The 11,189-nt window shown below is 45.5% G+C and overlaps 1 non-coding gene across 1 annotated transcript; it reads left to right on the top strand.

Moving 5' to 3' along the window:
• Window positions 1-867: 867 nt before the first annotated feature.
• Window positions 868-971, top strand: LOC123454279. The gene has a single exon (XR_006633264.1). It is a non-coding gene; the product is annotated as a U6 spliceosomal RNA (small nuclear RNA).
• The last annotated feature ends 10,218 nt before the right edge of the window (window positions 972-11,189 follow it).

Raw genomic sequence — 11,189 nt, 5'->3', positions numbered from 1 at the left:
AGAGAGAGAGAATGGGCACGCCAGGGCTTCCAGCCTCTGCAAACGAACTCCAGACGCGTGCGCCCCCTTGTGCATCTGGCTAACGTGGGACCTGGGGAACCGAGCCTCGAACCGGGGTCCTTAGGCTTCACAGGCAAGCGCTTTACTGCTAAGCCATCTCTCCAGCCCCCAAAAAAACATTTTTAATTGACAACTCTATCAATATAAACAAATACCATGATCATAATCCCCTCCTGCCACCCTCCCTTTTCCCACTCCCAAATCCCCCTTCCACTGAACCCCTTCTGCTTTCCGACTAGTCTCTCTTCTGTTTTGCTGTCATCATTTCCCCCCTCCTATTGTGAAGGTCTTGGTAGCATCAGCCACTGTGAGGCCAGGAATACTGTGGCCACTTTGTGTCTGCATGACAGCATTATAAGTGCTCCTCCCTTTCCTTTGGCTCTTACATTCTTTCTACCCCCTCTTCTACAGCAGTCCCTAACCATTGGAGAGTATGATAGAGATGTCTTCCAGAAACATGAGGATTGCCATGAGTTCGAGACCACCCTGAGACTACATAGTGAATTCCAGGTCAGCCTGGGTTAGAGTGAGACCCTACCTCAAAAAAGAAAAAGAGAAAAAGGGCTGGAGAGGTGGCTTAGTGGTTAAGGCATTGCCTGCAAGGCCAAAGGATCCCTGTTCTATTCTCCAGGACCCACGTAAGCCAGATGCACAAGGGGGCCCATGCATCTGGAGTTCATTTGCAGTGGCTGGAGGCCCTAGTGCACCCCTTGTCTGTCTGTCTGTCTGTCTCTCTCTCTCTCTCTCTCTCTACCTCTTTCTCTCTCAAATAAATAAATAAAATATATTTTTAAGAAAGAAAAAAAGGTGCTCGCTTCGGTAGCACATATACAAAAATTGGAACAATACAGAGATTAGCATGGCCCTTGCGCAAGGATGACACGCAAATTCGTGACGCGTTCCATATTTTTAAGTCTTAGCCATAGCAATAAGGCAAGAGACACACATAAAAGGGATACAAATTGGAAAGGAAGAAATCAAGTTCTCATTATTTGCAGATGACATGATTCTATACATAAAGGACCCTAAAGACTCTACTAGCAAGCTGTTAGAGCTGATCAAAACCTACAGCAATGTAGCAGGATACAAAATAAATACACAGAAATCAGTAGCCTTCATATATGCTAACAACAAACACACAGAGGATGAAATCAGAGAATCACTCCCATTCACAATTGCATCAAAAAAAATAAAGTACCTTGGAATAAACCTAACCAAGGAAGTAAAGAATCTATACAATGAGAACTTTAAAACACTCAAGTGAGAAATTGCAGAAGACACTAGAAAGTGGAGAAACATCCCTTGTTCCTGGATTGGAAGAATCAATATTGTGAAAATGGCAATCTTACCTAAAGCAATCTACACATTTAATGCAATCCCTATCAAAATTCCAAAGGCTTTCTTCATGGAAATAGAAAAAAAAAAATCCAAAAATTCATTTGGAATCACAAAAAACCTCGAATATCTAAAATAATACTGAGCAACAAAAAAGAGGCTGGTGGTATCACCATACCTGATTTTAACCTATACTACAGAGCCATAGTAACAAAAACAGCATGGTACTGGCACAAAAACAGACATGTAGATCAGTGGAACAGAATAGAGGACCCAGATGTAAGCCCAAGTAGCTATAGCCACCTGATATTCGATAAAAATGCCAAAAATACTCATTGGAGAAGAGACAGCCTCTTCAGCAAATGGTGTTTTGAAAACTGGATATATATCTGCAGAAAGATGGAAATAGATTCTTCTCTCTCGCCATGCACAAGAATTAAGTCCAAATGGATTAAAGACCTTAACATCAGACCGGAAACTCTGAAACTGCTAGAGGAAAAAGTAGGGGAAACCCTTCAACATATTGGTCTTGGCAAAGACTTTCTGAATACAACCCCAATTGCTCAGGCAATAAAACCACAGATTAACCACTGGGACCTAATGAAATTACAAAGATTTTGCACCGCAAAGGACACAGTGAAAAAAGCAAAGAGGCAACCTACAGAATGGGAAAAAATCGTCACCAGCTATATATCTGATAGAGGATTAATATCTAGGATATACAAAGAACTCAAAAAGTTAAATAATAAGGAATCAAACAAGCCAATCAAAAAATGGGCTATGGAGCTAAATAGAGAGTTCTCAAAGGAAGAAATACGAATGGCATATAAGCATCTAAAAAAAAGTTCTACGTCACTAGTCATCAGGGAAATGCAGATTAAAACTACATTGAGATTCCATCTCACTCCTGTCAGATTGGCCACCATCATGAAAACAAATGATCATAAATGTTGGCGGGGATGTGGAAAAAAAGGAACCCTTCTGCACTGCTGGTGGGAATGCAATCTGGTCCAGCCATTGTGGAAAACAGTGTGGAGGTTCCTAAAACAGCTAGAGATTGATCTACCATATGACCCAGCTATAGCACTCCTAGGCATATATCCAAAGGACTCATCTCATTTCCTTAGAAGTACATGCTCAACCATGTTTATTGCTGCTCAATTTATAATAGCTGGGAAATGGAACCAGCCTAGATGTCCCTCAACAGATGAGTGGATAATGAAGATGTGGCACATTTCTACAATGGAGTTCTACTTAGCGGTAAAGAAAAATGAAGTTATGAAATTTGCAGAAAAATGGATGGACCTGGAAAATATTATATACTAAGTGAGGTAACCCAGGCCCAGAAAGCCAAGCGCCACATGTTCTCTCTCATATGTGGATCCTAGCTACAGATGATTGGGCTTCTGCGTGAGAATGAAAATACTTAGTAGCAGAGGCCAGTAAGTTAAAAAAGAGACATAAAGGGTAGAGAAAGGAAGGGAAGAGGATACTTAATAGGTTGATATTGTACATATGTAATTACAATGAATGTAATGGGGAAGTAATATGATGGAGAATGGAATTTCAAATGGGAAAGTGTGGGGGTGGGGAGGGAGGGAATTACCATGGGATATATTTTATAATCATGGAAAATGTTAATAAAAACTAAAAAAATAAAAATTAAAAAATAAATAAAGAAAAAAGAAAAAAAGTATATGTGTGTATATACAGCCCAGAGAAGGCTGAGACCACCTTCCTGTCCCCAGGAGATAATGTGCCTGCCCTTTAAAGAGTTGCTGCTTCTGATTGGCCTATTTCTGTTCATCTGTTCCCTATCATTCCAGAAAGGCCTTTGAATTTAGCCTAATACCTAATACTGTATTTTCTCATTTCCAGAAGCAGCTGTCACCATTCCCATTTAATAACTAAGGGCCCGGGCTCAGAGAGGTCTGGGAACCTGCCCAAAGTCAGCCAGCTAATAGCTAGCCAAACTCAAGTTTGAAACTTGTCTTTATAACCAAGTGCCTTAGCCTTATATCGAACCACCTTTTGGAAAAGAGCATTTTTATTAATAGCTCAGTCCGAATGACAATTTGTTGCATTTCACATGAATTTAAATTTTTAGCTTCATCTAAATTGGCAAAGTCCTCTCCCACACTCATCCCACCTTCTTCTTTCTCTCATTTAAGCATTTTGAAAAAGCCTGAAGGTTTGACTAAAACTGAAAATGTTTCTCACTTCATCCAGTCCTACTTACTGACAACAGTAGGCGTTCTTTCCTTTCCCTTCTATTTTTTAGCTTCTTTATTTATATTTTACTCTTTGTAGTTAGTAAATTCCCTCCCAGCAGCTGCTTGCAAAATCAAAATGCCTGTGCTGGAGAGATGGCTCAGTGGTTAAGGTGCTTGCCTGCAAAGCCTAAGGACCCAGGTTCAATTCTCCAGTACCCACACAAAGCCACATGCACAAGGTGGCACGTGAGTCTGGTTTGTATGCAGTGGCAAGAAGCCATGAGGCACCCATTCTCTCTCTCTCTCTGTCTCTCTCCCTCTTTTCCCATAAATCAATACAAAATTGAGTCTCTTTGGGCTCAATAAATCTATATATGAGAAGAAACCATGTTGGGGATGTGGCCCAGTGGGTAGAGCGCTTGCCTAGCATGCACAAGGTCCTGGGTTCCATCCCCAATACTGCATAAACTGGGCACGGTGGTGTGCACCCATGATCCCAACACTTGAGAGATCACTCAAGAGATGGAGGCAGGGGAATCAGAAGTTCAAGATCATCCTCAGCTACACAGTAAGTTCAAAGCTGGCCTGGGATACACGAGACCCTGTCAAGAAAGAAAAGAAAGAGGGCTGGAGAGATGGCTTAGCGGTTAAGTGCTTGCCTGTGAAGCCTAAGGACCACGGTTCGAGGCTCGGTTCCCCAGGTCCCACGTTAGCCAGATGCACAAGGGGACGCACGCGTCCGGAGTTCATATGCAGTGCCTGGAGGCCCTGGAGCACCTATCCTCTCTCTCTCTCTCTCCCTCATTCTCTGTCTGTCACTCTCAAATAAATAAATAAAAATAACAACAAAACAATTTAAAAACAAAGAAAAGAAAGTGAGAGGGGAGGAAGGACAAAAGAAAAAAAAACAAGGGTCAGGCCTGCAGTATCAATTAAGATCCTCCTGCTTGAAAGTGAGCTACACACAGTAAGCTTCAAATTACAAACAAGGAAAGCACTCCCAGGGGATGGGGGATGGCTCTATGGTTAAAAAGGAGCTGGCTCACCGGGTGTGGTGGCACACGCCTTTAATCCCAGCACTCGGGAGGCAGAGGTAGGAGAATCACCGTGAGTTCAAGGCCACCCTGAGACTACAGAGTTAATTCCAGGTCAGCCTGGACCAGAGTGAGACCCTACCTCAAAAAAAAAAAAAAAAAAAAAAAGGAGCTGGCTCAATGGTTAAAGGTGTTTGTTTACAAAGCCTGATGGTCCTGGGTTCAATGCCTCAGTATCCACATAAAGTCATACACACAATGTGGTACATGTGGAGTTTGTTCGTAGCAATAGGAGGCCCTGGGCTGCCCATAGTCACTCACCCTCTCTCTCAAATAAGTGCTCTTCCCCTCAGGCATTGAGCCACAGGGGCACGCCTCACCGTCATTTTCATTGTCATGTATCAGAGAGCTGAAGATGTGGCAATGGGTGTTGGCATTAACTTGGCCCCAACAGTCCTGCGTGCAGCAGTACTATGCCCTTATGGGGCCCTCCAGAGGACGGTGGCATTCTGATGAGAAGCAGGTAGAACACTCTGGTAAACTGGCAGGAGATAACATGAGCTCTGTATACACAAAGTGGACATGGGCACTCATCACTGGAGTCGTCGTCCTTGACAATAGGAAGGTCTGTGACCCGGAGCCCAGGGACAGCTGGTGCCATGGGGAGGGCTGTAGGAGCAAACAGTGTTGTGGTTAGTTCTTCTGGGACAAACATCCACCTGGAGGCAGCTTGTGGGAGGAAGGGGTGTATTGCAGCCTTACAAAATCCAGGGGAAATGCCATCTGTGGTAGAAGAAGCTGTGACTCATTTCCACAGCTCACCACAGAGGGGTTCACCAAACAGCCAGCACCAAGACCCAAACAGCTTAGTAGGGGTGGATTTGAGATCCACCCCCAACACACCCTTAGGGCTGCACTCCAAGATCTGCCCCAAGTGACATGTCTCTGTAGCAGGGAGCTGCCTGCCAAGGGCTCAATTTTAATAAAACACCTGAGTCTGTGGGGCCATACATTCATTCAAACTACCCATAACCAGGGTGGCAGAGTCTCCAGATTGTCCATGAAAATCTTCAGGGGACACGGGGATGGATAAAGCACCTGCCTGCTCAAGCTACAGTACCTAAATTCAGTCCCCAGACCCCACATAAAAAGCCAAAAGCAAGGCTGGGCTTAGTGGCTCACACCTTTAATCTCAGCACTTGGGAGGCTGAGGTAGGAGGGTTGAAGTGAGTTTAAAGCCAACTTCTACTACAGAGTGAGCCCAAGACAGCCTGGGCTAGAGTGAGACCCTGCCTCAAAAATAAAGTAAGAAGTGCTGGCAAGATGGCTTTGCAGTTAAGGCGTGTGCCAGCAAAGCCTAAGGACCCATGTTTGATTCTCCAGATCCCACGTAAGCCAGATGCACAAAAGGTGAGGCTAACACAAGGCTGCACATGCCCACAAGGTGGTGCAAGCATCTGGAGTTTGACTGTAGTGGTTGAGGCCCTGATGCACCAATTCTCTCTCTCTCTCTCTCTCTCTCTCTCTCTCTCTTTCTCTCCATCTCTGCTTGCAAATCAAAAAAATAAAAATATTTTTTAAATCAAAAATAAGGGGCTGGAGAGATGGCTTAGCGGTTAAGGCGCTTGCCTGTGAAGTTGAAGACTCATGTTCAACTCTCCAGATCCCATGTAAGCAAGGTCGCATATGCGCATAAGGTGCCACATGCATCTGGAGTTTGATTGCAGTGCCTGGTATGACAATTCTCTCTCTCTCTTTCACTAAAAAAAAAAAAAATCAAAAAGGCTGAATAAATGGCTTAGCAGTTAAGGCACTTGCATGTGAAGCCTAAGGACCCAGGTTTGATTACCCAGAACTCACATAAGCCAGATGCACCTCTCTCTCTCTCTCTCTCTCTCTCTCAAAAAATAAGTAAAATATTTTTTAAAAATCAAAATATGGCTGGGTGTGGTGGCACATGCCTTGAATCCCAGCACTCAGTAGACATAGGTAAGAGGATTGCCATGAGTTCAAGGCCACCCTGAGACTACATAGTTAATTCCAGGTCAGCCTGAGCTAGAGTGAGACCCTAACTCCAAAAAAAAAAAAAAAAAAAAAGAAAGAAAGAAAAAAGGGAAAAAAAAATCAAAATATGGTCTGGAGAGATAGCTTAGCGGTTAAGTGCTTGCCTGTGAAGCCTGAGGTCCCGGTTCGAGGCTTGATTTCCCAGGACCCAAGTTAACCAGATGCATAAGGGGCACATGCGTCTGGAGTTCGTTTGCAGTGGCTGGAAGCCCTGGCACGCCCATTCTCTCTCTCTCTTCCTCCCTCCCTCTTTCTCTTTCTGTCTGTTGCTCTCAAATAAATAAATAAAAATAAATGAAAAATAAGAAGTATAGGTTTTAGAAAGAAACTGTGGGAGTCTATATGGATAGGAAGCAGGCATTATTTCCTTAGGGATAGAGGAGTAACAATTAGTGGCAGAGGGAGTGGGGCAAATTTGTGGGGTGATGGAAATGTGCTACCTTTACAGAGTGGCGGTCACGTGCCTTGTTGCATCTGTTAACACACAGCAAAGGATCCACCTAAAATGGACTTTCACTATGCATTAGTTACAACTCCATGAAGGTGCTATTTCCTAAACCACACTTCATCCGATGATTGTTTGTTTGTTTGTTTGTTTGTTTTCTCAAGGCAGGGTCCCACTCTAGCCCAGGTTGACCTGTAACTCACTCTGTAGCCTAGACTGGCCTCAAACTCACAGCAATCCTGTCTTCCCTCAGCCTCTCTTGGGATTATAGGCATGAGCCATCATACCTGGCTTTGTCTGTTTGTCTGTTTGAAACAAGTTCTCTCTCTTTTTTTGTCCCCAAGGTTGGGGCTTAAACCCCAAGGTAGCACAGGCTGTCCTGGAACTCACTCTGTAGTACAGGCTGGCCTTGAACTCACAGCGATCCTCCTACCTCTCTACCTCCCTAGTGCTAGGATTAAAGGTACGTATCACCACACCTGGCCTAAACCAGTTCTCTTTATGTAGCCCAGGCTGGCCTCAACTCATCGCTTCTGTCTCAGCCTCATGAGCACTGGGCTGACCGGCCTGGTCCACCACACACGGCTAGGATGAGTCTTTTGGGGTTGGCACAGCTGTGCCCAGGCCAGGAGGAAATTGCAAACATAGAAAAGGACAGAGGTCCCCTGGGCACACTGTGCCTGCGTGCGGGTGGCTCAGCTCATGGTCGTCCTCACTTCAGCTCGGAGGCCTGCACCGCTGCATAGGTTTTTCCCACATCAAATAATGCCAAATGCCCTGTGAATTGGAAAGCGAGCAGCTCCGGCTCAATGCAATTACCAAGCACTTCTCACGCTGCCCTTTGACCCATCCTGACAGCAACCACGGCTAGAGCCAGCCCCCCCCCCACCATCACCACCACCCCGCACCCCACCAGCTGTCTGGGGACTTGCACCAGCCTCCTGTGTGCTCCTAATTGGAGTCCAGCATCAAAGTCATGTTCAGCGCCTGGTGGAAGAAAGCGGCACCTGCCAGGAAGCACAGAATAGTCACCCAAAAGTCAGGCGGCCTGAGCAGGGGCAGAGCTGACCATGAGCCCACCTGCAAGGGGGCCCGCTCGCCTGCAGTGCCAGGTGATACAGGCCAGCTGCAGAAGCCTGCAGTTCTCCAGAGCACCCTCCTGTTGTTTGTTTGTTTGTCTTTATTTATTTATTTGAGAGCAACAGACAGAGATAGAAAGTGGCAGAGAGACAGAGAGAGAATGGGCACACCAGGGCCTCCAGCCACTGCAAACGAACTCCAGACGCATGTGCCCCCTTGTGCATCTGGCTAACGTGGGTCCTGGGTTGAATTCATGATGATCCTCCTACCTCTGCCTCCCAAGTGCTGGGATTAAAGGTGTGCACCACCACGCCCGGCTCTTAAGATAAAACATTTTTACCTTCAGCCTCTGGCAACTGTGGTGTTTTTCAGCCTTTCCCAGGCTCCCGGTTGGAGAAATAGCTCAGCAGTTAAAGGCACATAAAGCCAGAGGCACACAGTAGTGCATGCATCTGCAGTTCATTTGCAGTGGCAAGAGTCCCTGCATGCCCATATTATCTCTCTCTTTCTCTGTCTTCTTGCAAAAAAATTTTGTTAAAAATTTTTTAATGGCAGGCTCAGGATGTAGCTCAGTCATAGAATGCTTACTTACTATGTGCAAGGCTCCATGTCCAATACTGAAAAGACAATGGTCAAAGGCCCCGGCTGAGAGGCAAAGATGCCTGCCCAGGTGGTGTGTCCAAGGGAGTTCAGAGAATGCCCATGAGATCTGTGTGGGAGCTACGTGGGCATGTAAGCAGAGTAGTGTTCAAAGCTCATTCTGGTCTCCCTCTCTCTCTCTCTCTCTCTCTCTCTCTCTCTCTCTCTGTCTCTCTCATTCTCCCCTTGCAAATAAATAAATAAAATATGATAAAAAAAAAAAAGGAAGGGAGGGAGGGAGGGAGGGAGGGAGAAAGGGAGGGAAGGAGGAAGGAAAGAAAGAAAGAAATCTCATTCTGGTCCCCAATGGAGAATAAGTGGCAGGTGACAAGAACAGGGACATGCAAGCTGAGCATGGTGGCGCATGCCTTTAATCCCAGCATTTGGGAAGCAGAGGTAGGAGGATCACCATGAGTTCAAGGCCACCCTGAGACTACATAGTATATTCCAGGTCAGCTTGAGCTACAGTAAAACCCTACCTCGAAAAAAAACAAAAAGAGTGGGGACATCCAGATCCCAGCTCTCTCTTCAAGGAGCAGGGAGGTGGTGCCACAGCCTGATCACACTGGCAGTGAGAATGAGGAGACACCGTGTTGCAGGTTCGCATTGCTGGTAGAAATCACCTGACCAAGAGCAGATTGTGGGAAAAAGAGGTTTATTTTGTCTTACAGGCTCGAGGGGAAGCTCCACAATGGCAGGGGGAAATGATGGCATGAGCAGAGGGTGGACATCACCCCCTGGCCAACATAAGGTGGACAATAGCAACAGGAGAGTGTGCCAAACACTGGCAAGGGGAAACTGGCTATAAAATTCATAAGCCCGCCCCCAACAATACACTCCCTCCAGGAGGCATTAATTCCCAAATATCCATCAGCTGGGAACCTAGCATTCAGAACGCCTATGTTTAGGGGGAACACCTGAATCAAACCACCACACACCGGAAGGCTGCAGACACCAAAGCCAGGTGACATGGGGGCGGGGGAAAGAGAGCCACAAGAGCAAAGCCTAAATTCCCCAAAGATGATGTGACATGATGGAACTCAAGCCAGCTGGCAGGGCCCACCCGGCCAGGACCTGTCCTATGTTAGGTGTTCAGAAGCTCTGCCGGGGCCTGTGACAAACGATGGGCCTGAAAGATGTCCCCTCTGGAAACAGCAGGGAACAGAAGCCAAATCATGGGTTCTGGAACAAAGTGAGCAACCTGGCACTTGGGTGCCTTTGTCCTGCTGCTGGCAGTCTGGGTCCCTGCTGGCATTGGTGGTGCTATACACAGTGTTAGAGCAATGTGGTCATTTGCCATTTTTAATTCAGTAGTTTTATTTGTTTATTTTTAGTAGTTTTAAATTGCTCTGATTTTTCCTCTAAAACATAGCCTAAAAATAAAAATGAGAGCAAGCGCTTGAGATTCATTGCAGGAAAACAAAATCCAGCACTTAAGGATTTAACAAATAAACTAGGCATGGTAACCTGCATCTGTAATCCCAGCACTCTGGAAGTAGAGGCAGAAGGATCAGGAATTCAAGACCAGCCTCAGCTATAAAGTTAATTTGAGGCCAGTTTGGGATACAGAACTTCCTTTCTTAAAAAGAAAAGGAAAGGAAAGGGGAGGGGAGGGGAGAGGAGGGAAGGGAAGGGGAGGGGAGGAAAGGAAAGGAAATCAGCCAGGCGTGGTGGCACACATTTATCTTTAATCCCAGCACTCAGGAGGCAGAAGTAGGAGGAGAAACATAAATTTGAGGCCACCCTGAGACTACAGAGTGAATTCCAGATCAGCCTGGGCTAGAATAAGACCCTACCTCAAAAAACCAACAAATAAATAAATATTAGCATGGAGTGTTTTATTATTTATTATTTTATTTTATTTTTGGTTTTTCGAGGTAGGGTCTCACAGTGATCCACTTACCTCTGCCTCCCAAGTGCTGGTATTAAAAGCATGTGCCAACATGCCTGGCACAGTGTTTTCTTATTTATTTACTTATTAATTTATTTGATAAAAAGAGGCAGAGAGGGCTGGAGAGATGGCTTAGCAGTTAAGTGCTTGCCTGTGAAGCCTCAGGACCCCGGTTCGAGGCTCGGTTCCCCAGGACCCACATTAGCCAGATGCACAAGGGGGCGCACGCGTCTGGAGTTCGTTTGCAGAGGCTGGAAGCCCTGGCGCGCCCATTCTCTCTCTCTCCCTCTATCTGTCTTTCTCTCTGTGTCTGTCGCTCTCAAATAAATTAAAAAAAAAAATTAAAAAAAAAAAAGTGTGTCGTAACATTCAAGGTCCCATTAACAGTAAAGCAAAACCAAAAGTTTGAAACAACCTTTATTAGGGTG

Source organism: Jaculus jaculus, chromosome 13 (genome assembly GCF_020740685.1).
Source record: "Jaculus jaculus isolate mJacJac1 chromosome 13, mJacJac1.mat.Y.cur, whole genome shotgun sequence".
Lineage (NCBI taxonomy): Eukaryota > Metazoa > Chordata > Mammalia > Rodentia > Dipodidae > Jaculus > Jaculus jaculus.
The sequence above is the reverse complement of the archived record's forward strand: the minus strand, read 5'-3'. Positions and strand labels throughout refer to the sequence as shown.